Source organism: Pygoscelis adeliae, unplaced genomic scaffold (genome assembly GCF_000699105.1).
Source record: "Pygoscelis adeliae isolate BGI_AS28 unplaced genomic scaffold, ASM69910v1 Scaffold56, whole genome shotgun sequence".
NCBI lineage: Eukaryota > Metazoa > Chordata > Aves > Sphenisciformes > Spheniscidae > Pygoscelis > Pygoscelis adeliae.
In genome coordinates, this window is record NW_008824944.1 from 1436712 (window position 1) to 1463466 (window position 26755).

A 26755-nucleotide genomic window follows, 5' to 3' on the forward strand; every position below is an offset into this window, starting at 1 on the left:
GTTAAATTCAACTACAATTTTAAAAATACAACTAGAAAATACAATGTTTCCTGATAGCAGAGTGTTCAACCTCGTAGACTTCTCTCATATTATGAAGCCAACAAAGGCTATAAAAGTCTTAAAAAAGCTGCAATTCTGTTGTTCTGGTTTTCAGGTCTATTTCTACAGGAAACCAAATTGAGATTTTTAAATGAACCGTTAAAGTACAATATCAACTGTAAAAATAACTTTTTTATAGAATTAAATTAGCATTGTTTAAGGCTGAGTTGGTTCTTACTCATATTTCATCAGAAGACATTTTCTTAAAACTATCTGTTAAACAATCTTTCCTGCTGGCTTTCAGAATCTGTCTGCTGTAGTGAGTCCAACGTCAGTATTTCTGATAGGTCACTGACTTTCTAGGAATATTATTACAGAATGATTAATTTGCTTTGGTTCCCATTCTATCTGAATGACATTAAAAACACTTGCTTTTAAGTGTTGAATGCAACAGACCCACTAATCATGATCTTTGGCCTGAATGTAAACCCCGAAATCTTGAAAATGTGCTGAATACATTCAGATAAAAGACTGAAAAGTAAACAAAAAACCCCCCTCTAAGATAAAAAGAACTCCATACTTCAAGTTACCTAGGGTGATAAAGCCGAGGAAACGTAATGTTTGGATGTTTTTTCTCTCTGGTGCAATCAACAGGGTTCGAGTTTTGCTACCAACAATAAATAACATTTTATAATATCTAGTAGTGCTCTATGAGTTGCTTCAGAATCTGCCCTTATGTCGCGATAGAAAGGAAGACTCAGTGACTTAATGTAAAGCCTAGGTACGCTGAAGTCACTGACAATTTTGTGTTGGCTGGAACTTTATCCTTAATCTCTAGCAATTACATTTATTTTGGAAAAGAAAAGGTACAATGTCACGTAAGTGACAATTTTGAGAAATGAAGAAAGAAAGAAAAATATTTAATGAATGAATAGTTATGAGACTTTACAGGCCACATAATCTCTAATTTTGACCAAGGACACAGCAAATCTGTAAATTTAGAAGTCAGTGTTAGCACATCCAGCAAATGGAAAAACAGAAAATACTGTACCATCCTTAAGCATGCTACAGGCATTTTACCACTTGTTATCTCACCATGAATTTTTATAAAGAAAAACTGTATTTCTGAGGTATAGTGAATGAGATTTGCTGCTTATTATTACCAGGTCATATTTATGTGCCCTCCAGACACATCACGTTTACCTATTCCCTGTATTTGTAAGCCATCCCAGCTGAAATCAAGAATGTGGCTGCATTTGTCCAGTTGCAATATTCTACTCCTCTGGCAAAATGAGGATGTCTTGGGAGACAGTAGTCATTTATGACACTGCTTACCCCTTTCACTTCTAGGAGTTATCTAATCATGCCTTCAGAGTAGAGTCTTATGAGTGACAGGTTTGAGAACTTCATCAGGCTCCAGTGAGTAGACAAACGTCCTCAATAAAATGCTAGCAAAAGACATTAAAAATGCCTCTCCCAGTGAAAGTGTGAAATCCAAATGTCTTCTCAGTTCACCTGGAATATTCAGGATAGTGTGAAAGGCCTGACATATATCATGAATGATATTTCTACTGCTGACATCCAGGAGACTGCCAGGTCTGTGTATCCAACAGCTCCCTTTGCCCTTACACTTTCCTTTGGCAGCAAAGCATCATTATGACTACATGTGGTCTACTCTTGTTAGTAACTACGCTTGTAATAGTTGTCTACTGGCATCCATAGCATTTTCTGAAGCTTCAAGAAATAAAGTGAAAAAAATATCATGTGGTGATCCTTTCAAATCTTGCAAGTTGAAGCGGACAACACTTCAGGCATCTTAGAACTGTTCTTCAATGAAAAACATGAGGGGAAAAAATAAAAACAAATTTATGGACACTCACATTTTTGTGTACCAGACTGCATGTAATTTTCATACCTTGCAGCCTCATCCCATCATTCTGAGTAACTTTATTTCACTATTAGTATTATACAGAACCATTCTGTGACATTTTTCCTCACATTACAGTCCTCTAATAGTGATAGCTTAGTGTTAATGTATTTAGTATAAAATCAGTCTATATGATGTATAAACAAACTTTCTGAGACTTGTTATGTAAAGACTTCATATATATGAATAGACTTAAGGTTAGAAGGATTGCTGGAACTGTTATTTGTATTTTACTCACTGAAATAAGAAGAAATAAAATCTTTTTTGTCAACAGAAACTTTTTTCCTTTTCTTTAACCACATCCATGTATACCACGATATGAATGATGATGAGTATCCCATTTTGATGTATACTGTGTAATTTTGACTGCTTAAAGATCTGTGCTGTTTCATCTATTTTTCTTGATTGATAGCTATTCTGTAATTAAGGTGTGTTCTAAAATGACCTCAAATGGACCATAAATTCCCCACTTTCTGGAGTATCTGTAAACAGTTATATTAATTATTATCCAGTTCTGCATTTTATACCCTTTGCATTTGCTATGAAGTTTTCTGTAAGTAGATTCACAAATGGTTTAAATTTGAAGACCTTGAACGTAGGCTTTGTCTGATTCCTTTCTCTTTTTTTTGTCTGGTTCTCTTTCATAAACTGTCATGAAGGGAAAAAGTGGGGAGGACATTTGGAGTAGATTAAAGACATGAGAATATTCCTCTTGGAGAGAAAAGTCTAAAATGTTGTTATTTGATTGCATGCTCTTTTTAGCTGCTGTTCCTGGGGCATGTTTTCAATTACTATTGTGAAAACAAATTAACTTCATGGTAGAAAGGGTATGAACAAATATTGGTGTCCATGAAGCACTCAGTCATGAATTTGGAGGTTTCAATTATCCCAGATTTGATTGATAAGAAAGGCTGAGCTTGCATATCTGGTTGACCCGTGCACAGTATTTTTGTAGACCTTACTGGAGGCTGGCATTTACATACGCAAACGCCTGACAAATTAGTGGAGGAAACTGGTGTACAGAAGGCTAATTGAGGAACAGCTCATAATACACAAAACTTTTCTCGTAACAGAGTTAATGTTTTCTGTCAAATTTTAACTCATAATGGATATGAATTTGCACACAGTTCCAGATGGTTGAAAATGGAATTGAACGGTGCAGTAAAGAAACATAACCATACGGTTTGCAGTCCAAGATGTAGCTCACATTTGTATTCAAATCTAGCCATGATGACACAAGATTATGCACAGTGCATTATGAAGAGTCTACCTGCTTCTTAGTCAAGTTTTGCAACCTGTGCTAAGCTCTTTATTGCCAAGGACAAGATTGAGATGACTCAACAGTTTTAGCATAGTTCACGATGCATTGTCTTCTGGAAAAGGAAAAGACCATTTTGGAGAGCTGAGACTGAGAATCTCTCTGTTTATGTAACTTTCAAGGAAAGATAATGAAATAAATAACCTCTGGCTGATTTGAAAACAAATTAGTATAAAATCAATTTGTATAATACTATGCAGGGTACACAGCTGCTGTGGACCCGTATGCTTTATTACACTTCTGTAGTGACTCTAACATGGCACTAGCCTAGAGGTGCTAGACTACATAAGTGAGCAGTAGACATCTCCTTACATAATTAAGATGAGAAAAAACTAAAGCAGCAATAAACATTAGTTCATTTGGTTAACGCTGTGGCCAGAAAACATTAGAGACAAACATGCACACGATGAAGTTCTGAAGCAGCTTTCTATATTTAAGAGTTCTTATAATATTTATGACATTTATTATAAGGAAGAAAAAATATTCTTAGAAAATGATAATTTACATTCACATAATAATTCTCATAATTTAAATATTACTTCTCTCTCTTTTCCTTACCAATGTATGTTTGAACTTTTTTCAGTATGACCTTAGCTGGTCCAGTTTTTGGTACTCAAGAGAAATGAATCACTGTGTAAAGGTGCCTGATTTCCCTAAATAGACCAAAAAAAAGACAGCAACTGGATATTCTGGATCAGTTTTCAGTGTCCTTTGGGGTTCCTTGATACTTCCGTTAATGACTGGAGGAATCAAAATTTCTCCAAAATCACGATGTTGAGGCTAAACATCTCTGTCTCTCAGATGCTGCAGTGAGTAGAAAAATGGAAACTATATTACTGTTCATGTTTAAAACTGAAGCGCATCGGGATGAAATAATCTAAAACAGTCAGAATCACTATAGGCCTAAAGTAGGCAACATGAATGAACCCAACTGTGTCCAGTAACAAGAAACCCCCGTCTTTTTCAAAGCAGTTGTGTCTATTCAATGTTTCTGTAGATTAGCTGCCTTACAATTTTCTTATTAGTTTTCCCAAGCATGATGTAACTCTATTCTCTTTCCTTACCTGCTTAAGTTCATACGCCATGCATATAATTGTGGGAAAAGTCATATTACATAAAAAACAACATAAACAATACAGAAAAAACAATATAAAACTGAAACTCTGACTGAGGCAGAAAGCCTGACCACAAATCTGCTCCTGGTAAAGACTAATGCAATGTGTGTCAAATTAATGCCATCTTGGGTGCAATTCAGCTCCAGCTTACAAACCCTAGCGCTTGACTCATCTACCTAAATATAGGTGTGTAGTACCATTTGAGAGACCCTGGAGTACCTGAGCCAGCCGCAGATATGACAGAGGTGCGACGTGAACACCAAGACTTTCTGGACTGGCAGCTGGAGGCCAGCTGTGATGCCCCAGGAAATCAAAATGGCATTAGACTACTGTCTGCTTAGTTGAGTGACTGATCAACATACTCAGAGGAAACTGGACACCTATTCAGCTTACCCCAAAGTAGACAACTCTACACAGGTAGCTATGATCTCTCTCTGAAACCCATTTCTAATATAGGAAAATAACACGCTTGAAGAGAAAACTAGAATTCTTTGTCGGTGTTATATTTTTTCTGCTTTGATATGAACACACAGTGCTGCTCAATGGTACATATTTTAGCAATACAGCAGGCAGAAATAGTATTTTGGCACAGCTTACGTAGGTAATCTTATATAAAGTTTAGATACATACATGACACATATCATGGATATATCAATACCAAGGCCAATAATAATAATAATAGTCGATCTATGGTGGTAGTTTGACCTGGATATTAGTTTCAACTAATAATATTAGTATGACTTGGAAAGACAACTGCATTAAGACCTAGGCCAATGGCATCCTGGCCTGTATCAGAAACAGTGTGGCCAGCAGGAACAGGGAAGTGATCGTGCCCCTGTACTTGGCACTGGTGAGGCCGCACCTTGACTACTGTGTTCAGTTTTGGGCCCCTCACTACAAGAAGGACGTTGAGGTGCTGGAGCGTGTCCAGAGAAGGGCAATGAAGCTGGTGAGGGGTCTGGAGAACAAGTCTTATGAGGAGCGGCTGAGGGAACTGGGGTTGTTTGGCCTGGAGAAAAGGAGGCTCAGGGGAGACCTTATCGCTCTCTACAACTCCCTGAAAGGAGGCTGTAGCGAGGTGGGTGTTGGTCTCTTCTCCCAAGTAACTAGCGATAGGACGAGAGGAAATGGTCTCAAGTTGCGCCAGGGGAGGTTTAGATTGGATGTGAGGAAAAATTTCTTTACTGAAAGAGTGGTGAAACATTGGAACAGGCTGCCCAGGGAAGTGGTTGAGTCCCCATCCCTGGAGGTATTTAAAAGACGGGTAGATGAGGCGCTTAGGGACATGGTTTAGTGGGCATGGTGGTGTTGGGTTGAGGGTTGGACTCGATGATCTTAGAGGTCTTTTCCAACCTTAATGATTCTATGATTCCATGATTCTATGAAGACTGACACAGGCCTGTGAATTAATATTCTCATACCTGAGACTCATGAAAATATTGTTAATTATTGTCATAAAAAGTTATGTGAACAAAGTATTTGATGTTGTGTTACAGCATGTACATGTAATGTCATTTGACGTATGAATCATTGAGGCATACAAAATATCGAAGGAAGGTATTTTCAAAGAACATATTGCATCAGCAGTTCTGTAACAATACTACAAGGCAAGAGGTCTTCTTCGTAAAGTAATATTAATAGCAGAGGTGGTATTTTTGTGTCCAGGCATTTTAATGCAATTATGTTTGCAGAACTGCTGTGATTTCTGTGAAACTAGACTGTATAGGTTAGAACACTTCCTAATGTCTCTACGTGTCGTGCTTATATTTTACCTGATCAGTCAATTGTGATCACAAAACATGTCACCTTCCATTTAATGAGTCTTACTTCTTAATTTAGGTAAGTGTGTGTGTGTTTGTATATATATATACACACACACACATACATACACGTATGTATTTATTTCTTACATATTTTAAAAGTGGGAAGAATTATGTATAAAGATTGAATTCTGATATCACATTGCTCTTTTTTTTTTTCCTGATGAACAACGCGTACTTTCAGAAGGTGATCCACCAATCTATCATAACATGAAAGGAAACCTAGGCCTTTCAAGACATTTTTACTCTTTTCAAGAATTTGCTTGCTGTAATAACTTTATAACTTACAAAAGGAATCTGATAATCAGTATTACATATTTAGTGATACCACGTATGTGGCACATTTCTTTATCATGTAGCTGGATTCCAGCTGGTAATACAGCTACAGTCAGAATTTGTCATGAACCTGGTCAAAACCTATCAAGAGTCTTTGCTTTTTGCGAAGGTTTTTGCTAAACTGCCAAATTTAGGCAATGCTGATAATAGTTAGTCCACAGTGACAGATACTATATTCTACTTTCATACTCCAAAATAAAATACAAGTCTGATTATGTCAGCAGTATGGATGTAAAGGTGTTGAACATCTGGATTTGGGCACTGACCATTAGGCTAGTGCAAAAAGGAAATGGTGGCTCAGAATCTGGGTCTGCATCAGAATTACTGAAAGTCCGTAACTGGATGACCCAGAACCTTGTATGAGGTCATCAGCTGAATCATTTGTCTTACCTAGGACATTGTACCTAGGCAAAAGTGATAAAATGTGTTATTACTTTTTAAAGATCTATGCTAGAGGGAAAAATACCCCAAGTTTTCTGAAACCGATACATGATAGACTACAAAACAAAGTTAATGAACAGTTAAGCCCTGATAATATGAAGTTACAAATCATCCAAGGTCTTTTGAACTCTCTTGGTTATACATAATGGTAACTATTTTGTGATCTACTTGCAGATTCACAGACATGGTTTTCATTAAATAAGTAAACAATATTGAGTTTAAAGAACAGACAGACTTTTAACTGTTATCATTAATACATTTAGCCTTTCTCATTTTAAAGTCAGATACTTACAGAGCTACTTTTGTCACTAAGTCACTCCTTCCATTAGGGAAATTTTTGCCCTTTTATTGCACATTTTATGACTGAAAGAAGTTAAAAAAGAATACAAAACAATTTGCAGAATACAAACTTTGAGACCCTTTTTAATACCTCTTTGTGTTAGAATTACCAAAACTTCTTAAATATATAATATTGTGAACACAACAGTATATTATAAAGTTATTATGATTTAATGTCCATCTTTCTAGAAATATTCTTCAAGATCATGTTTGTCTTTTTCAGCTTACGATCATCAGCAGGGACTGTTTGAAAAGCTTTTATCATAACCCCTTTTTGTCTCCATTATGTGCGGTAGTGTGTTTTTTTCCAAAAACAATCACTATTATTCAAGTAGATGACCTCTAATTTCATTATCTTGCAATTTATGTATTAAACAGACTATGTCATTTTCTATAATTATAGCAAATTTGTTTTTAGTTGATGAGGTGTGTTCATCTGGTTTTGCTGTAATTCCATTTTCAGATTAATGGTTTGGTGTTATACAAATCTCTGATGCTTTCCTAATTAAAATCTTTTCAGGTAAAATACACTTCATTACACTTATAGCAAACATGCTAATCCATCAGGATTACCCGATAGTCCAATGTTCCTGGACAACCGACAATTTGTTTAAGAGTATTTTTAAAGTATTAATATGGAGCATTACAACCGAAGTTAACAAAGAATGTTTAAAGATACAATATGCAGTAATCTAATCGGTACAACGTGAGCTGAAACAATTTTTAGGGGTTACTCCTATAGTTGTTTTGACAAAAAAAAAAATGTTTGCAGCTGGGCAGTTGATGTGCACTGATCACTGATAAAAAGTATGCCAGCTGAGCTGGCTGAACTGACAACAAACAGGTATATTTTAAGCACAGCTACTACTAATACTCTTTTTCAGAGAAAGGAGTACTATTGCTGCTGGTAAAACATGGCACTACTTTCCAGTTATTTACATTAGTGATCCAAGTATCTCTCTTTGAGTGGTGTGCAGCCTGGGGAGACAGAAAAGAGTTGGGCGGCCACCTGGCCCCGGGGAGCTCAAAGCGTTTCTAATCCACATGACTACCATCCTTCAGGGACAACATTTTTCCTGGGCGTTACTGGAGAACCAAATACTCACCCACATATTGCACCCTGCTGCAGTTAAAAACAGGAATCAGCAAGTGAAAGAAAGGAGATCTGGGGCCTGGTTTCATGTCCTGGAGACTCCTCCTCCATAACGCCCAACTCCCTCTGGCCTCCCTGCAGGACCGGAGGCATTGCCAGGGCTCTGGGGATCCTGCCAGGACATCACGGGCATCGACGTATGGGGACAGTCTGGTATGCTGGATGCCGTAGCATGTGTTTGTCCACTTACCCAGAAAACGTGATGTAAGGATACAAATACCAGAGAAACAGTCTAACTTTTCTCCTGAGGCAGAGAAAAAGCTGGCAACCAAATGATAGAAAGCTCTTCACTGAGTGAAGCCTATAAGGCAAGCAGCACCGAATGCAAGCTAAAAGCACATCATCCCACACATCACATGTTCAGGAATGTAATTTTTAAGGTATCTATCTCCAACTTTTTCCTTTAAAATTTATCTAACATTTACTCATATTTAAAAATTAATGGGTTAATTTAATGTCATTAGTAGTTTGAGCTTGAGAGGCAATTCATGTTTTCTTGTCACTGGTAATCTGCTTTGGTTATTACTGACCTCTCTACTGGCACCAACTGATACAGTCTGCCACGAAAGCACATCACATAATCTAACAACTGCTTGGAATAGGCAGGGATGTCCACAGAACACCTGCAACCTCATTTATTCCAGAGAAGAACGAAAGAAGCACACTATGCAAGCAGCAGGCTATTCTTCTTCCCATTAAAATATATATTGCTCTCAGAGTCTGAATAATAATTTATCACTTTCTTTGTATTTTGGATTTGTTAATAACAAGTTTAAAAGAGAATAATGGAGATAAATATCTTTAATTTTCTACCTCATTTTGCCTTCAGAGTACTCAGGCAACCTGCACCTTTCTTCTATTTAGTACTAATTCCTGCCACGTGGTAAACTGGATACAAAACTTGGGCAAGAGAACCGTTTAAACAATTAAAATGACCACAGGAATTTAAAAAGCAGAAATTTTAAAACAGCACAGACACACACATCTTTGAACAGCAAAATTGCATCCAGATTCACTGGCTTAACCCTCAGACTCACCAAAACCCAATCAACTGCACTTCCAGATTAGGAACAAACTTTCATCTGAAATCACTGTCTAATCCAAGAGTGCACTGAAACCACTGCCAGCAATATGTACTTGCATTGGCTAATTCATTCCTAGTATTCTGCAACTGAAATTTGTCCATCTGGTAGTTCTTATCTTCTGCATATTTTGGGGACCTTCTTTTTCCATCTGTGTTTTCACAGCACCAGTTAAAATTAGAACATGATGCTCAGTTCATGCTATTAAACATTATGAAAATACAGATAACAAATTTACTATATTAAATAGTCTTAGAGAACAAGGTCAAGGTTCCCTATAGGTTTTCAGAAGAGGAAAAGGTTTCTTGGACTTCTGTGAATAACAATTTCCAGAAAACAACTGTTCATCCTTTTTTTTTTTCCCCTTGCCCACAAATGTTCATGTGTTATTGAATCAAAAAGTGAAGCTCCAAATTGTAAGGATTCACAAGACTTGTTCATTTTCATGCGTTCTGCAAAGCTCAAACTGCTCAACCAGCACATCCACAGTCCTCTGCTGGAACTAATCCCTTCTCATTGTATGATCACCTTGAAAAGTTACTGATTTTTCAGAGAAAAATAAATATTTTTAGTTATCGTGAGTGCCATCTTGTAAAAAAGGTAATCGATTTGCAATGTAAAGATGCAAACTCTGTTAATCAGCATTTTAAGATTGCTGATTTAGACAAGCTAGACATTTTAAATAGAATACTTTAGAAATGCCAAAATTCATATAGATTTTATGAAATGTTCTCCTAGATTACAAAATTCGGATTGTCTTAAATATATCTCTGTCAACCTAAGACAATTTCTAATAGCCTTATACTGTATCCTGTAGTGCTGTCCGTTTTGCAGCATTGGTATAGTATCTCCCAGCAAAAAAAACAATATTGAAGGAACATTTGAACAAACACTTGCTGGATGAGCAAAGAAACCTCGCTAACTACCTTAAAACACTAAATGAGCAGCAATTTCACCTAAAATACCCAAATCACCAGGATTTGAGGACAGAGGTGACTGCTCCAAAGCAAAGGCGGAAGGGAAAAGGTGAAGCTTACACTTTAATGTATTGGCACCGTGAGATCTTTTGCATCCCAACAGAGACCTTCCTCCTTCGGAGCCTTTGTAAGGCGGGGTCAGAACATCCCGGTGCAGGGGAAGACACCAACAGAGGGTTTAACATGATGTGAGAACAAGTGGATGTTTCATATACAGTAACTTCTATGTAGTTTTCAGGCAGGCACTTTCCAAACTCGTCTGTGTTGCAGTGCTGGAAGGAAGATGCAGAACCTGAGTCTGAATACAAGGGGTTTATTTGACCTTACTGAAGCTGGTAATTTATGATATCAGCCTCTGGTGTATGAAATGATTACCTAGCCTTTCCTCCTCTGATGTCAGAGAAAAAATATCGGGATGGATTTTAAATTATATTACTCAAAATAAAGTAAAATGGAAACATGAAAACAACCTTAGATAAATTGCTTCAATGGCCAGCTAAACTTGACAGCATAGGATATAGTGTACAACCAGTTTTGGTTCTCTGTCCCGCTGCCTCAGAGCATCTTTCTTGCACACTCTATCTTCTAATTTTCAAATGTACATTTTTGGTATTTACAAAAAAACAATATTAAAAATAAAAAAATACAGCTTCTAGAAAAGAGTTGAGGACTGGAACCAGATTAAAAGGATTGACAGAGTTGCTTGCAAAGAACCTTTCTGACCTATACTTATAACGGTATTCTCAGAAGCCAGTTTTTCTTTTAAAAAAGAAAAAAATTCTCCTCAATAAATATGTGCTATTATAGTTAAATTACACAATAATCTGTTGCCCTTATACATCTATGTTTTGCTTTTAAATACACAAATAAATGGCTACTTTAAAAGCACTGCAATTTATCATTTTGGTAAGGCTTCAATATAATTATATTAACTTATCTGAACACCTACATTACCTAAAGTGAGCTATAACTATATTCTCTTAATATTAAAAGCAAAGCAGCAGCTCATTTTGTGAGGCAGTAAATTAAAGTTAGTTCCAGTCCTTCTCGGTTCATGTTTTTCAGAGCATGTACTCCCCCTGACAGTCTACTCGATGTTTACTGTTATGCTCCAGAAACTGCACATATACCTTCACTTTACTTTCCCCCAGATCCATGGTTAATTGTATCTATTCATCTTCTTGTCTGTTGCCATCATCTTCTACCTTCTGTTTTCTAGTGAAGCAACTTTCTTGGAAATCTCCATTGCATGAAACATGCTCTTAGAATTATAAGCTGAAAGTTTCTTTTTCTCTTTTTCCGCCATTTTTGTCACAGCTCCCATGACTACCATGTTTGAACAGGCCTTCCAAAAGCAAGACCATATATTTTCATTGTGGACACATGAAATGTCAGTTGTTGTCACAATTTGTTGAAAATGTTTGCAACGTGACCGTATGGATTACTTTAAACTTACATCGTGATTTCTTTAGCTCTCAAGAGTACTTCAAAGTACTTTACATAAGAAGACTGTTATGATTATTTTATTGGTGCTGTAGTGGCCAATTGCAGCTATAAAAACATATCTAGATGCATAACCAGTACAGAAAACTTTGAACAAAATTATTTCACCAACCTTCCTGCAGTGAGCTCTGTCACATTAAAAAAAAAAAAAAAAAAAAAAAGCTGTACATGTCCCCTGCTGAAAAAATCCAAAATAATTATGTCTTCAATAAGACACTTGATTTTCAGGTGTGCTGTGCACTCATAATATTCCCACAGTGTTATGGAAAATTATAATTACTCGGGATATTTGAGATTTCATGGATATAAGGTACTTTGCCTTATTTTTTTTTTTTAATCTTAACTTTCTTTTTGGATGGCTTCAAAAATTCCTTCCAAAGGTCTATTGTTGCAAACTTGCCTTTACTGTAAACTTATTTCATTTTTACGTTTTAATCAATATTGATCATTATGTAAAACTACAAGTACTATTTAAGTCTACAACTACTACCACAATAAATGTATATAAAGTATAAGTTTGTTAGCAAATATTTTGAGTTAAAGGATATCCTGTACTTCTCTCATTGTAATTGAAACACTTGATTTAAAACAAAAGACATAGAGACATCTTTTCTTGAAATTCAATAGCAAGAATAAAATTGCTGCTTGTTCCATGTTCGGTAAAATTCCTGTCTCTTTAACTCTCTTCTCCTTAATACTTGCTTTCTATCTCACGCGAAAGCAGATTTTCACTCATGTTGCCCCAAAGGCTTATGAGAGTTGTCGCTGACCAGTTGTTGCTTTCACAGCTTCTGCTCCTCGCTTAACTCCCCACAGAGACATGTTTTCACTAATTTAAACACCCCTCCGTTCCCAGTGAAAATTGAGAAATACAGTCTCAGGATTCTGTAGCCTTTTTAGTACAGCTATCAGGCTTGCCCTTGTTCCTAAATAATAATTGTGGTATCCTCCTCCTGATGATGTAGGTAAGTAATTTCCTCTTAAAGCCAGCAAAAAACAAACACAGGTAACACAGGGCACTTCTACACAGAGAACCAGAAGACACAGGAGGAAACCTTGGCTCTGTTGAGCACAATAACAACATAAACCACGCTATTTTGCCCTGTAAGCCGTTTCTAGCAATGACCAAAGTCAAAGTATATGAACAAGGTAAGCATTTAGGGAGACACTCTGTAACACTCAGTCGGTCCTTGCGTTTCTGCAGCATACAGATTTCCTGATTCGGGGATGACAGTTCTGCATTTAGGAACTCTTGATGGCATTTAGTTCATTAACTTTTGGGATTGCCCCTTGCACTCCTGTAAAGTTTTGGTATCCACAATGGCCTATGGCAAACAGTTAGAATGGACCGCGCAAAGAACAACATCTTTCCTTTTTTGTATTGATCTTGGGGTTTTATTTGATTATTTATTCTTTTTTTAGTCTTTAAGTTCCACTAAGGCCCCTATTGCCAGTGAAGTCAATGGGATCTCCCTTCCCCCAGTCCTGGAGGAAGGATGATCAGGATCCTCCCAAGAACTGGACATAAACTCCACGGTGGCCAAGGCATGGTAACGTTTCAAGAAGAGTGTGTTCAGCTCTGCCAGAAACTTCTGATACGGGAAAGGAGCAACAGAAGAGAGCTCAACTTCATTAGCCAGCTGACACAAAAATTACAGGCCTGTTTCGTCTTCATGAGCAATTTACGTCAGATTAACGCTGGTGAATACCCTGTCTGCAGCTAGGCAGGCTGGCAGGCGCACGCTGCCCTGTGCCACGAGCCCCTGTGCCACAGGCTCACTGGCTCACTGTGTCCCATGGGGAAGCACAGGCACTCCACAAGACACCAACCCCACATTTATTGAAGATGGGGGATGAAGAAAATCAGGGTACATTCAGAGACACTGAATACTTAGCTCTTGCACAGCTGGGGTGCAAGGATGTTGCATATCAAGGAACGAAGACTTTGGGCTCACTGATGAAGCACATTGTCTTTTTTTTTTCCCTTTCCTTCTTAGTTTTTGAAGATGGACCCACTGAAGACCACACACCCTGTGGTACCAACCTTGCAGGCATTTATCGATGCAAAATCATTTATGCAAAACAATTTAGGTGTAATCACTGTTTAAAGGTCCCAGATTACCCAAAATTACCCATAGGACATTCAAATTATATTGAAGTTTTTCAGGGGAAACCAAGCATAGTACTGCAATGTAAGAAAATGTTCAAAGCACTGATTACATATTCTAATGCATTTTATTTTTACTGGGCTTAAAAAAGTAAATTTATTTCTATTATCCTTGTTTGGTAAATCCCAACTCCATTTTACAGACAAACAGACTGGTTCATTGAAAGATTCAGCAAGGGAAATAAATTTCATTTATTTATGAATAAATAAAAGTTCTTAAGTTAATTCTCATAGTTATCAGACTGCTAAAAACTCAAAAGATAAAAAGTACTGACAAGAGAAAAATAACAAATAGTTCTTCATTCTAGTTAAGGGGAGATAGCTCATATGTCAAGGACTTTGACTCCCACTGAGCTCCCTTTGAGAAAAGCTCTTAACAGTCAGTGTTTGGATCATTTTAATTAAAATGTGAATTTTTTTGTAGCCCTGGTCTGACTTCATGATTGGTTTTGCTTCTTAGAATCACTTACATTCAACACATAGGCAAGGTTCTTCTACAAAATGTGATGTGTGCTCATTTATTTTAAAAAGGTTTCTTGAAGAATAGACTAGAATCTCACACTGAGTTGTTTATGATGTCCATTCTTAGTGAAGTCAGGAGGATGTTATTTCATGTAGTTGAAAGACTGTCTACACACAATGGCTGATAGTTTTATTAACTGAATTTTCAAAAATTCACTCAGTTGTTCAAATATTGGTTTACTCTTGTATTGAATATTTATCCTAAAAGGGAGATAATGATATTATAGCAGTGCGTAGGCATAAGAATAATAAAGTATCTGACAGCAAATCAATGAGTGATCCATCTCATACTATGAAAAACAATACCTGATGACTTGAAAAGTCTTACAACTCCTGCAGTGTGATTTTTTCCTTGCAGATAAAAATACTCTCTCCTTTTAGAATATTCAGATGTTACAACCACAAATGTCCATACCCGACACATCAAGAAGACTGTTAAGAAAAGTGTAAGAGAAAACTCAGAAGCCTGCCTATGATGCACTTGCCTGAATTTAAAATTAATGCAATTACATAAACTGGTGAAGTTATTCTTGCCTTTCATCAGCATCGGAGCAGAACTGGACCCCACGACTGGTCTGGTATGCTCAGAAACACCAACAGTGCCACAGCACAGCATCATTTCTCATTAGTGCAAAGCAGCTCATCACCCATCACCCATCAGCTGTTCTCAGAAGTAACAGTGACATTGAGCCTCACAAAAAATATCCAAACAGGCATCACGCCTGATGAGTGATACAGCTGAGAAGAGAGGGAAGCAGGTGGCTCCTCTTTATTCCACAGGCTATTGACTGGGATCCATGTGTCAAGCTCATGTCTCCTGTTTCTGCTGCAAACCAGCAGACATCCATGATAACAGTATTTTGCTCAAGTGAATCTGACCTGTACATTGCCAAGTGACAGCATCCTAACATCACTGGGTCTAACAATTCAATACAATGACAAAACCAGGGATGCATATTGGCAATGTTCTAAAATAGTTTTATGTGGAGCTTCCCTCCTATGCATCAAATTAAACTCCTATTAAGCTTTCAGGAATTGGAATAATTTCAGATGTCATTGCTGACTATAAATTTATCAAAGCTCTTAGAAACAATTCAGACTAGCTGCTGACTTTGCATGGTCCTGAAATATAAAAACCTGAGTTTGCACTACAAAACACATTTCCATTTTGTTGTTTCAAGTTTATTGCTCATAAATGTCAGATACACACACTCCATCTCAATCAGACCCCCAAAAATTGTTTTTATATAATTGGTTTATAATAAATCACTAACCTGAGTCTAACATACCTTGTACTAATGGTCTATAGTTGAATCTGAATCTGTCTTAGGGATTAGCATAATCTGTAATGACATGTCATGCATTTAATGTTAAAAATATTCTTTGAACTTTTGCTGGATCCCCCAAAGTACTTTTCAGTTTGCAAAAATAAAGCCCTTATAAAGAAAAATCTTCGTCTTAGATTCACCTCTTCTGTGGTGCAGGGAAATTTTTCAGATCAGAGAGACAGAAAGAGAGAGAAGGAGATAGAGATTCAGGTGCTAGAGCCCTTCACAACACATCACCTGTGAAACTACGACTTAATATTAACAGCGATCTCACTGTCATAAACACTGTAAGGATCCACTGGGCCAAATAACTTCACTCCTCAGTTCGCTTCTGGATTCTTGCCGTATGGTAATTAGCAGTCTAAATGTATTATCTATCTTTTATAGTGAACCAACTAACTCCCTCCAAGACCAAAACCCAGACACCATCCTTGGTATACTTCACTTAGACAGAGAGCTTCCTATAGGAAGTATAGATACGGCTCCCTTGCTCTATACACTGCACTTTGACATTGCATCATCAGACCCTGAGCCACTGCCCTTCTCAGGCCACATCCCAAGATAGGCAAGTGAACAACGACCATCCTGCGAAGAAAATGCCACTTTGCTGGGCTGCAATTCGGCCCTCACTTTATTTCAGGGACTTTGAGAAACACCCATGCGACAGTCATCGCGCCTAAGGACATGGGTTCCAGTGCACAGTTCCTCCTCCTGCAGCACTAACACAGCCCTCCTGGTCACACTCAGCGCTCGCGCAAAGGCTCTCTGTATCCCTTGGCAAGAGAAGAGAGATCTCTTCCTGGGGCAGACACCTACAGAAATGGAGAGATGGCTATAGGGGATCTCACAGAAAATACAAACAGGCTAATACAGGCTTTCCCTTTTACTTATCACGCTGAACTCCTGTGCCCTCTCTCATAATTTTACAGGTGTTTTTGGACAAGGAACCCCAATAATTTCTAGATTTGATTGACACGCAATCACTAAAAAAATGCATTGACTTTTTTGCTTTTGAAATTTTTATTCATATTAAGCCTTCTGAAATTGCATCATGCAGATGCAACTTTTTGCATTAAAAGATTAAATTCCTTTACCTTAATTATTTTTCAAACCAGTTACCTTCTTGTCATCTTGAACACCTTCAAATACAATGTGTAAATACACACAAAAACAGTCTTGCGAGGTTTAGCAGCTGGGGAGCAGACCCAAATACTTTTTGAAAAGGTCGTGCTGCTGCTTCTGGCAAATGTACAGCTGATTATTAGCCTCTTGCACCAGGCACATAACTTACATGACACAAACTATCCCCCAGTGTATTTACATGGCTTCTTCTTACAGTCATCCTGGGATCCATTTCTGTCCAATCACCTGAACAGAAAACAGGAGCTACTTCCAGCTACTTCCAGCTATTGTAAAAATTGCCATGTAAAACACGTTCTTTTTTTGTTTTCTTTGTACCTTCTTATTTGTGTCAGGGTCAATAGTGTGAAGCACAGAAGACTTTTGCTGTAGTATATGAAAATCTTTTCTTTGGTGATGATTTGTACTTCTTGCACAAACGAGTCCATAATCTGTACTCACTTTGAAGAGTTTCTCTTCAATGCATACTCACATTCCCCTCTCATTCAGCGTTTTCTTGGCTTTCACGGATTATAAACAGCAGAGACCAAGTGACTCCAAAGGAGACACTCCGTTCTTTCACCATGCAGGGTGTACCAATTGTGCTTTGGATTGTGACGACATTACAGATAGTGCCTCTAGATCTGGCTTTGCTTCATGATGCCTACGCATTGACCCACACGCCTCCAACTTCATTTAGACGTATTCTTCAAGTAGAAGTAGAAAAAAAAAATCAAAACACTATTTCAATATTATTTCAGTGAATGAATTATTATGAATCACTTTGAGAACTCCTGCTTTTAATACTTCGTATTAAAAGATGTCAGCATTGATGACTCTTAATAAAAATACAATATATGAAATAGCGATGTAACAACAGAATTTTTCTGCCACTTTTTCAGTATACAAATATGCAAGTACTTGTCCAACTGTATGTACCTGATGATACAAAATGATTGACCGGTCAGCCATGCTCTCTTTTCTTCCCATTTGTGTATGTCTGATTTTTCAGAGTTAACAACATCACATGCACCATTGCTGATTTTTTAATCGGTCTGAAATTATTTCTTTTTGTTTGGACTCCTGTATCTTTCTGTTAGGGACCAGTCTGATCTGTGCTATTTAAAAGAAAAGCTTTTTCAGGAAAACTGTTAAAAACAAACACTATTTGTTCAGTGTCTGTGGTTCACTTAAATAACATGACAAAATATGTTCTCATTATAAATTGTGATATAAACATGCAGACTTCTAACCTCACTTAAAATGACAGACAGATATTATCCTATTTTTTTCTTCATAAAGCATTTCCACTGATAAATTATATGACTGAGTTTAAGCCACATAGGCATTTTCTTTTTTTTAAATATCTGCCACCATGAAAGCACTGATTATCCTTTTGAGGTCAGTCAGTTGAAGGGGTGAGAATACAAAAAAGCAGTTCTTCCAAAGAGTAAAAGGTGAAATTTTTAATATTGAGATTTCAAGATCCAATTAAATCTAAGTTTACAAGCAACAAAAGAGACTCAGAAATTCTATTAAAACCATAATAACAGAGAAAAAACCCTAAGATTGCTCTAAAGGTACTGTAATTGCAGGACTGATGAAAACTGTTCTATTAGCCTGACTGTGAAAATCAATCATCGGCATCATGTACGAACTAAGCTGAATGAACTTCATTTAGCATTCACTTTAATGACAGTTCTACACCAGGTCTTCAGGCTATGAGCTCCCTAATACATAACTACCTCTTTCACCAATAATGCTTGCTTTATGAATAGCACCATAGGTATGCCTCCACTAATCGACAGAGGCACAGGCACTTTTTCATTGTTTCCTTCTCTCTCCAGCACATTAAATAGCATCAACTAGCTATCAGAACAATTGCAGATATATTTGCGTATGAAGGTTGTTTCACCCCCAACCATGCCTCAGTTTTTATTGCATATAAAATACCATTGTGAAACATAGACGTTTATTTTCTTGCTCATTTCTTCATTAGCCTTTTTTCCTTGGAGGAAATTTATTTCTGTCCTTACTATTTGTCGTGGTTGATTCACTATTGATTGACATTATTGATTTCAACTGATGCTCACCTGTGGAAGACCTGAAGAATGTAACCTATACATTATTTTTAAAGAGGCTTTCAGTCAACTGCCCAGAGCAGCTGTTAAAATTGGCAGATGATAACAAAAACAGTATTTGAGCACAGTGTTTTGGTGCTCCCACAATCAATGATGTGGTCAGGAACCTATTGATCTTCCTGAATTGCCCACTCCTGAATTAATAAACTTCTGCCAACTGCATTCTTCAATGGGACTGCTCTACGCCCATCATATAGTTAACACTCCGATGGATACAGTCCATTAGAGCCGGGTGCCAGCTGCACCTCTGTGATACATCTGAAAAAGAGGAGCAGAAGAGCAACATACAGTTTGCAAGCACTAGGAACTAAAGAATATTTGTCCTTTTCTCCCTCACCACAGTAAGCTTCACGTCCTTCTCTATGTCCACTGACAAGGTAGACTGGTGCTGCGGTGATCACAAAATTACACAACCAGACACTGCCAAGCTGAATTCTCTTGAATATTACATCAAGAAAATAAATTTTGGTTTCTCTCCTATTCTCTGCCACTGATTTTCCCCCTAGTTTGTGAATTTGTCTGTGACATTTCTACTGTCCTTTAAGCTCGGGTGGAAATTAGCCAACGGGCTCCAAACAGACACAAGTGGGAAGACTGTGTGATCGCATAAACCTCCTTTCAGAGTTCTCTAAAATCAGGTTATCTTAAAACAAAACCACCATGATTGTACTACAAAGAAGCAACGAATGCATTGCCAAGTTAGGTTTTTTGAAGGTGGTTATCTGAGGCTTCTAACATACACAAAAAATACTGTTGGTACTAATATCCCAAGAATATTGTGAAAGAATCTCTGTCTAGATATTGATTTGCAACTTTTTGTTATTTGTAGTGAAACAAAGGAACGAATTAGCTAACTGAGGTGTAATTACATCTGACAGTTATCCTGAATAGCTAAATAGTGCACTGTGGGTACTACTCAAAGATGAGGGTCAGAAAAATCTTTAAGAATAAATGTAAGTTAGCCTTTGAGTGGCCTAAAAGAGAAAGAAATATTAACCATAAGCTGAAGATTTCCCTTTACCCTTATTTGCCTTAGTCTTCACACACTACCAAAGTCCAGAATATGACAGCAGAGGATATGATTTAATTGTTTTGTCCCTTATATGACAGTTGGATGAAAGATCTCTGGAAATAACATTTACAAGCAGAAATACAGTTTGCTTATCCAAATTATTCTCGCAGTAGAACACAATTTACAAATTTCTTTAACTCCGCAGCAATATTTTGTATGTGTTATACTCTTGGAGTCAGTTTGCTCTCTTGCCTTTGCCAACATGGTGTGCTGACAGACCACACAGTCAAGCAGAGCACCTATATTAGTGATAAGATAAACGATAGTTTTTATTTACAAGTATCAAGTGTAATTGGTAAATAGGATGAATAACAGTTTATATTTACAAGTATGGAAAGTAAACAGTGCAGTATCTCCAGCAAAGAAGAACCAGGAATGTTGAGCAGTGCAATGTGGGCAGGGGGTTAACTTTACATATGTAACTTATGATCAATGCCTTAAGGACTAAATGTCTGCTCACAGATCTGATGGACATGCCTTTGCCTGAAGACACTGATAAAATAGGTTTTAAAAAGACAAAATACTTTTTTTGTTTTTTGCTTCTCAGAGTTCTGAAAAAAACTCTGCACAAAACTTGTCACAGACAAATTTCCCTCAGGAGGTAGACCTAATATCTCATTAGACATTCCCTTAATTTCTTTTGTGTTTTCGGTTTTTTAATACTTGATTATCTTCAAAGGTCTTGGGTGGAATGAATATAATTGCATTTAAATCCTCTCTAGATGCTTTGAGATCTGCTAATTGAACATTCTGGGTAAGAGATCGATGTTATTAAGTATTGTGACTCTAAAACTAGGAAAAAAATAAACAAATATTGTTTAATTTTCATTGCAGCATGGGGATAGCTTTTTAGAATCATAGAATAGAATCATAGAAGAGTTTGGGTTGGAAGGGACCACTAAAGGTCATCTAGTCCAACCCCCCTGCCATGGGCAGGGACATCTTCAACTAGATCAGGTTGCTCAGAGCCCCGTCCAACCTGACCTGGAATGTTTCCAGGGATGGGGCATCCACCACCTCTCTGGGCAACCTGCTCCAGTGTTTCACCACCCTCAGCGTAAAAAATGTCTTCCTTCTATCTAGTCTAAATCGACCTCCCCTTTAGTTGAAAGCCATTCCCCCTTGTCCTGTCGCAACAGGCCCTGGTAAAAAGTTTGCCGCCATCTTTTTTATAAGCCCCCTTTAAGTACTGATAGGCTGCAAGAAGGTCTCCCCGAAGCCTTCTCTTCTCCAAGCTGAACAACCCCAACTCTCTCAGCCTTTCCTCATAGGAGAGGTGTTCCATCCCCCTGATCATTTTCGTGGCCCTCCTCTGGACCCGCTCCAACAGGTCCATGTCTTTCTTCTGCTGAGGGCTCCAGAGCTGGACGCAGTGCTCCAGGTGGGGTCTCCCCAGAGCAGAGGAGAGGGGCAGAATCCCCTCCCTCGACCTGCTGGCCACGCTTCTTCGGATGCAGCCCAGGATACGATTGGCCTTCTGGGCTGCGAGCGCACATTGCTGGCTCATAAATTTTCTTCAGTTTCACACCTAAAATTCTTTCACGCATATTTCATTTCCAATCAACATCTGCTGTAATTGATTTCCCTAAAAAGCTTTGTGTAGAGATTTTTTAATGAAATAAACTAGCTAGTTAGTGGCTCAAAATATTTTGATATGGAAATTCAAGGCGTCTTTAGAAAATGAGAGGGGTTTTTTATATTATTTTATGATTTCATCTGTTCACCAATTTTGGCCCAAATTCATGAATCCTTTCATTAAGCTCAAAATTGCATCTTGCAAAAAAGTTATTTAACCATCCAGAAAAGTTTGGCTTAGCTACAGATGTAACTATTTACCTTTACTAAAATAATTTTCTATTTCAATATATTTTTATAGTATAACAAAACCCATAAGCACACGAGAACAGGTTTATATTAACAATTAACTATTTCAAATTAAAAAAAGACATATCCTTATCACTAATGTAATGAGAAAGCTTACTTGTTAGAATAAAACAAAAAGTAAGCTCAAAATAAGTGTCTGATAAATAATAAGGTATGAATAAGAATTGTCAACATTTGCTAGAATGGGTATGTTACTTTCTGTATTTTTTCAAGAGTGTTCAAACAGGAACGTCTTCCGTAGATGTATCTGTCTTACACCACTGCATGAAATTTCCTAGAGTAGTAAATAAAGCAAAATTATACAAGGATCATATTGCACTCTTATCTTAAACTTTTACCACACAGTAGTAAAGCTGTATGATTCTGGACAGGCAGTTCTGGCACCACTATGAAAACACAAATTCTTAACACATTTCCTTTAAATATTCTCAATAAAAAGGAATATTCAGCCATAAATTATTTGAAAGCTGAGACTGTAAATAGTCTATTTAATTAAATAACTCTTTTAAATTTTTCTCTCGAGTTATGAGAATGTTTTCATCAAGATCTATAATCTCAAATATAACAACCAGTGGTTTAGAGCTTATATTTTTCTTGACGTTCCCCTATACAAATAATCAACATCTAATCACAGACTTCCATAACACGGTTTTAAAATTTGTTTCTAATGGTGATGGCAATTATTTATTTCATAATCCATCATTCCCTAGCGATGAGAAGGGATCTCTGAAGACAGTAGCCATGGCATTAAAATGAGCCCAGCTCATCTTCTCAGCCTCCTGAGATCTTCGCATGGCGATCCCTACACAGCCTTTCCATGCACGTCTTGGCTGAATCGCTGACATCAGAAATGACCAGGAGTGTGAAATATCTTTACTCTGTAAACACTTAAGTATGCTCTCTTTGTTTCTGCTGACTTTTTACTGCCTTCTTGCATAAGGTACTACTCTGTGTAACAATTTTTACAGTTGCAGCATTCTTGCTGCTTTTATTAGCTCAATTATTTGTAGTGATATGAGGTAACTTTTTTCACAGAAATATTTTTGAAAATATCCATCTCTAATTGACCAAGTTATTGATCAGCTAAAAAGAAATGTACAGAACGATGCCATTCATCAAGTGATGATTAATTATCCAAGTATATTTGACTGCTCATATTGGCTGTTTTTTGCACGATAAGAACACAGCACAATTCAGTTTATTGTGATTTCATTCCAAGTAGTTTTTCAGCTGTATGACTGCAATCCTCCTCTAGACACTTAAAAGAAACTGAGTTAGCAAGCTGCTTATCTGAGATAACTTTCTGTAGCAGTGGGAGAAAACCATACTGGCTGACCAGCAGGTCTTGCTCGCATTTTCTGTGGTGCCTGGGTGGACTTTCCAACAGTGACAGGAAGGATGGTAATGTATAATTCTTATCTCAGTGGAAAAGCACAAACCCTTCATTTCAGTTTCCCAGCAGAGGGGATACGAGTGATGTAGAGTCCATGCATAATCTCAGGGTAACTAATTTCACTTATGCATAAACATAAGTACTAAAATAAGACAGTCAGGCTGAAGGACAGACTCCTCTAGGAATCTGGACTCAACACTAATACCCAAATCTCAGGACCATCTCCACCTTAGAGATATTTTGTAATCAGAAACCAGCGCAAAAGCAAAATTTAACTTCTTTTCATAGGTTCCCATGATAATTCAGTTTGGAAGGGACATCAGAGGTCTCCAGTCCAACCTCCTGCCCAAAGCCGTGTCAGCCACAAGGTGAGCAATCCCAAGCCTCAAGGGTCTTTCTTTTTCCTCAATATTAATCAAGCGTTCAATTTACTTGCTTGCATGTATGTGTCTGGTGCCACCCAAGATGTCCCAGGGAACCAACCCCTCATGGCCTCCAGCTGCTAATCCTAGAAGAGCCGGTTCTCTTAAATGTCACCAGTGACTTTCCTAAATGTCTAAGTCATATCTGCAGGACTACAGAGTGTTGCACGTGAAGTCCAACAACTCTGGGTGGGAAACCAGACCGACTCCGAACAGCTCCAAGGATGAGCTGGGACTGCTCGGTGTGCAAGGCGTGTGCAGGAAGGGCGTGCACAGAGCACCACGACCCTGCATGGGGAGCGAGAGCCCAGCCAGCATGGACAATGGAAGCGGCACCTGCCTCTCCTTTGAAAGAGTAATAAACAGCCTAATGAATAAATAAACAAATGAAATATTCTTTGAGACAAGATGGTGGGGTTTTTTTGCCAGCAGAAGACTGATTTCTAATTGGCCAGAACAATTCCGTTTGTTCTGAGAAACACATAGTACACCATACTAATGAATACCTGGATGCCTAAATATTAGGATGCTTCCTTATTCCTTATTCCTTATGTATACCATTTTAGCCATTATATCTATTACTTATTATATCCAATGCATGGTAGCTACAATATCGCAAGTTGATACTTCCTTTACTGATTATAATTGCCTTCCTCACACAAAGGTGCAAATAGGCTTACTTAGATTCAACTCAATAAGTCATTTATTAACAATGAACTACTGTTTCAGCTCAGCAAATCTGCCTTCATCCGCTTTCAGGATATAACCACCACATTTATGATACATATGCACTGTTTCCAGATAAGTATTACCTATATCTTTTACTACGGTGATGCTAGCAGTTTCTGAAACATTGGAAGTAGGCTCATTACGTGAACTGCAGTAGAGAGAGCAAAAAAAGAAAAATCTGTATGTGTGTCTTCAATCTAACTTGCCATTCAACCAAGCAATGTGCAAGCCCTGTCTCTACACGCTACCACAGATGCCATGAACGGAGGTGGTTTTTTTTCCTGAATATGAATATTTTTGGATTAATATAATTTCGTAATTCTCAGGCATCTCTTCAGTGCGTAAGTGAGTCTGCATGCATATTTGGAAAGAGCTGCGAAGAGTCAAGGAGAGACCAGAGGAATTTTGTAAACCACTGGATGCCTCAAACAAGTAAGTATGTCAGCAGAGGCAGAAGCAGGCTGTGATAGCAGCTGAATAGTCCCTTTGCCTCAACGCTCTCTCCACAGATTGTTGTCCCCAACTCACATAAACAGTTTGTCTGCAGCATGGCCAAATTCTGAGGCAGAAGGATCAGTCCTTTCGACATGACACATATATGTGTCATATAGGAACACGAACATGTTCCTATATTTCATAATTATTGAATAACTTCATTTCATATTTTTACATTTTAAAAGTGGAAATGTTTTAAAAGTGGAAGACAGGATTTTAGTTTACCAAAACACAAGAGAATGACCAATTTACTTTTTATACCTCCCAATTTTCAAAATTTCCCAATAATCTCAATTTTTTTTTAAAAAATTGTGGATTTTCTAATGAACTCTGGTTAACTTCAGGCAGTAATTAGCAGCACTATGTAGAAAAGGAACACAGTCAGTTATATTTTCCTCTAAGAATATTTTATTTCAACTATTTGTAATCTATTACTGTTTGCCATTTTTATGTCTTTTTACAATATCATTATTCAATTGGTAGAAAGTCACTTCTAATGTTTGCTTTTTGAAACCTTTATACTCAGTGAGCCAGAAAATAATGCATGTTGCACTGCATTTTTCCTAAAACAATAACAATAAAAAACAATTAGGAAAATTCACCAGTATTTGTGCATGTCTAGAAGGTAGAAGTATTTAATTTCTCACAGTATAATAATGTTAACATTTTCAATTTAACTTAATTTAAAGTAAATTATAGCTCAGCTCTCTAATGTCATTGTTTTACTTAATGGCCTTAATTCAGGCCTGATGTTCAGATTAGTAGCTTTGATTATTCTGTTTGTATCAGCGACTGCTTCAGTTTACATACAAAGGACTCCAGAGCTTGGGGAAATAAAGTCCATGATTCACTAGACTTATCACGTTAGATTATTATAAATAGGGAAATGATGTCATTAGCATCAAAGCAAATGAACACATATTTAAATAGATAGCAGATGCAAAAGATAAAGACTGCAGTCCAAAAAATAATTTGCTTTGGAATATCGTTTTAAAAAAGAAATAACCTTAGAAGGTTTCTAGTTTCTTGCTTTGTTTTCATCAAGCTTCATGAACTTGTGTATTCAGAGTTGAGGCATCTTTTTTAAGTGTTTCTGTTGACTCTAACATCAAAATAAGAAAACTAACCTGAACACGTTCTAGAAAATGCTTTTCTGATTCTTTTTTGCCTAGTAGACAACTTTTTTTTTCTATGCATCAACACCCACACACTTCTGTTCATTGCCTTCATCCTTAATAGCTGCTTTACACCAAACCTTCAGGTTGATAAACACAACTAAAAAGTCCCAGAGGTCATTATTGATTAGCACAAGAGAACTGCAAATGCATATGCCCTCAGTGGCTCTAAAATGCCACGTTAAACAACCCTCACCATCCACAGAAGAGCTTTTTCAAGACACTGCTTTAGCAAAGGACCACCCACAATTTTCAGAA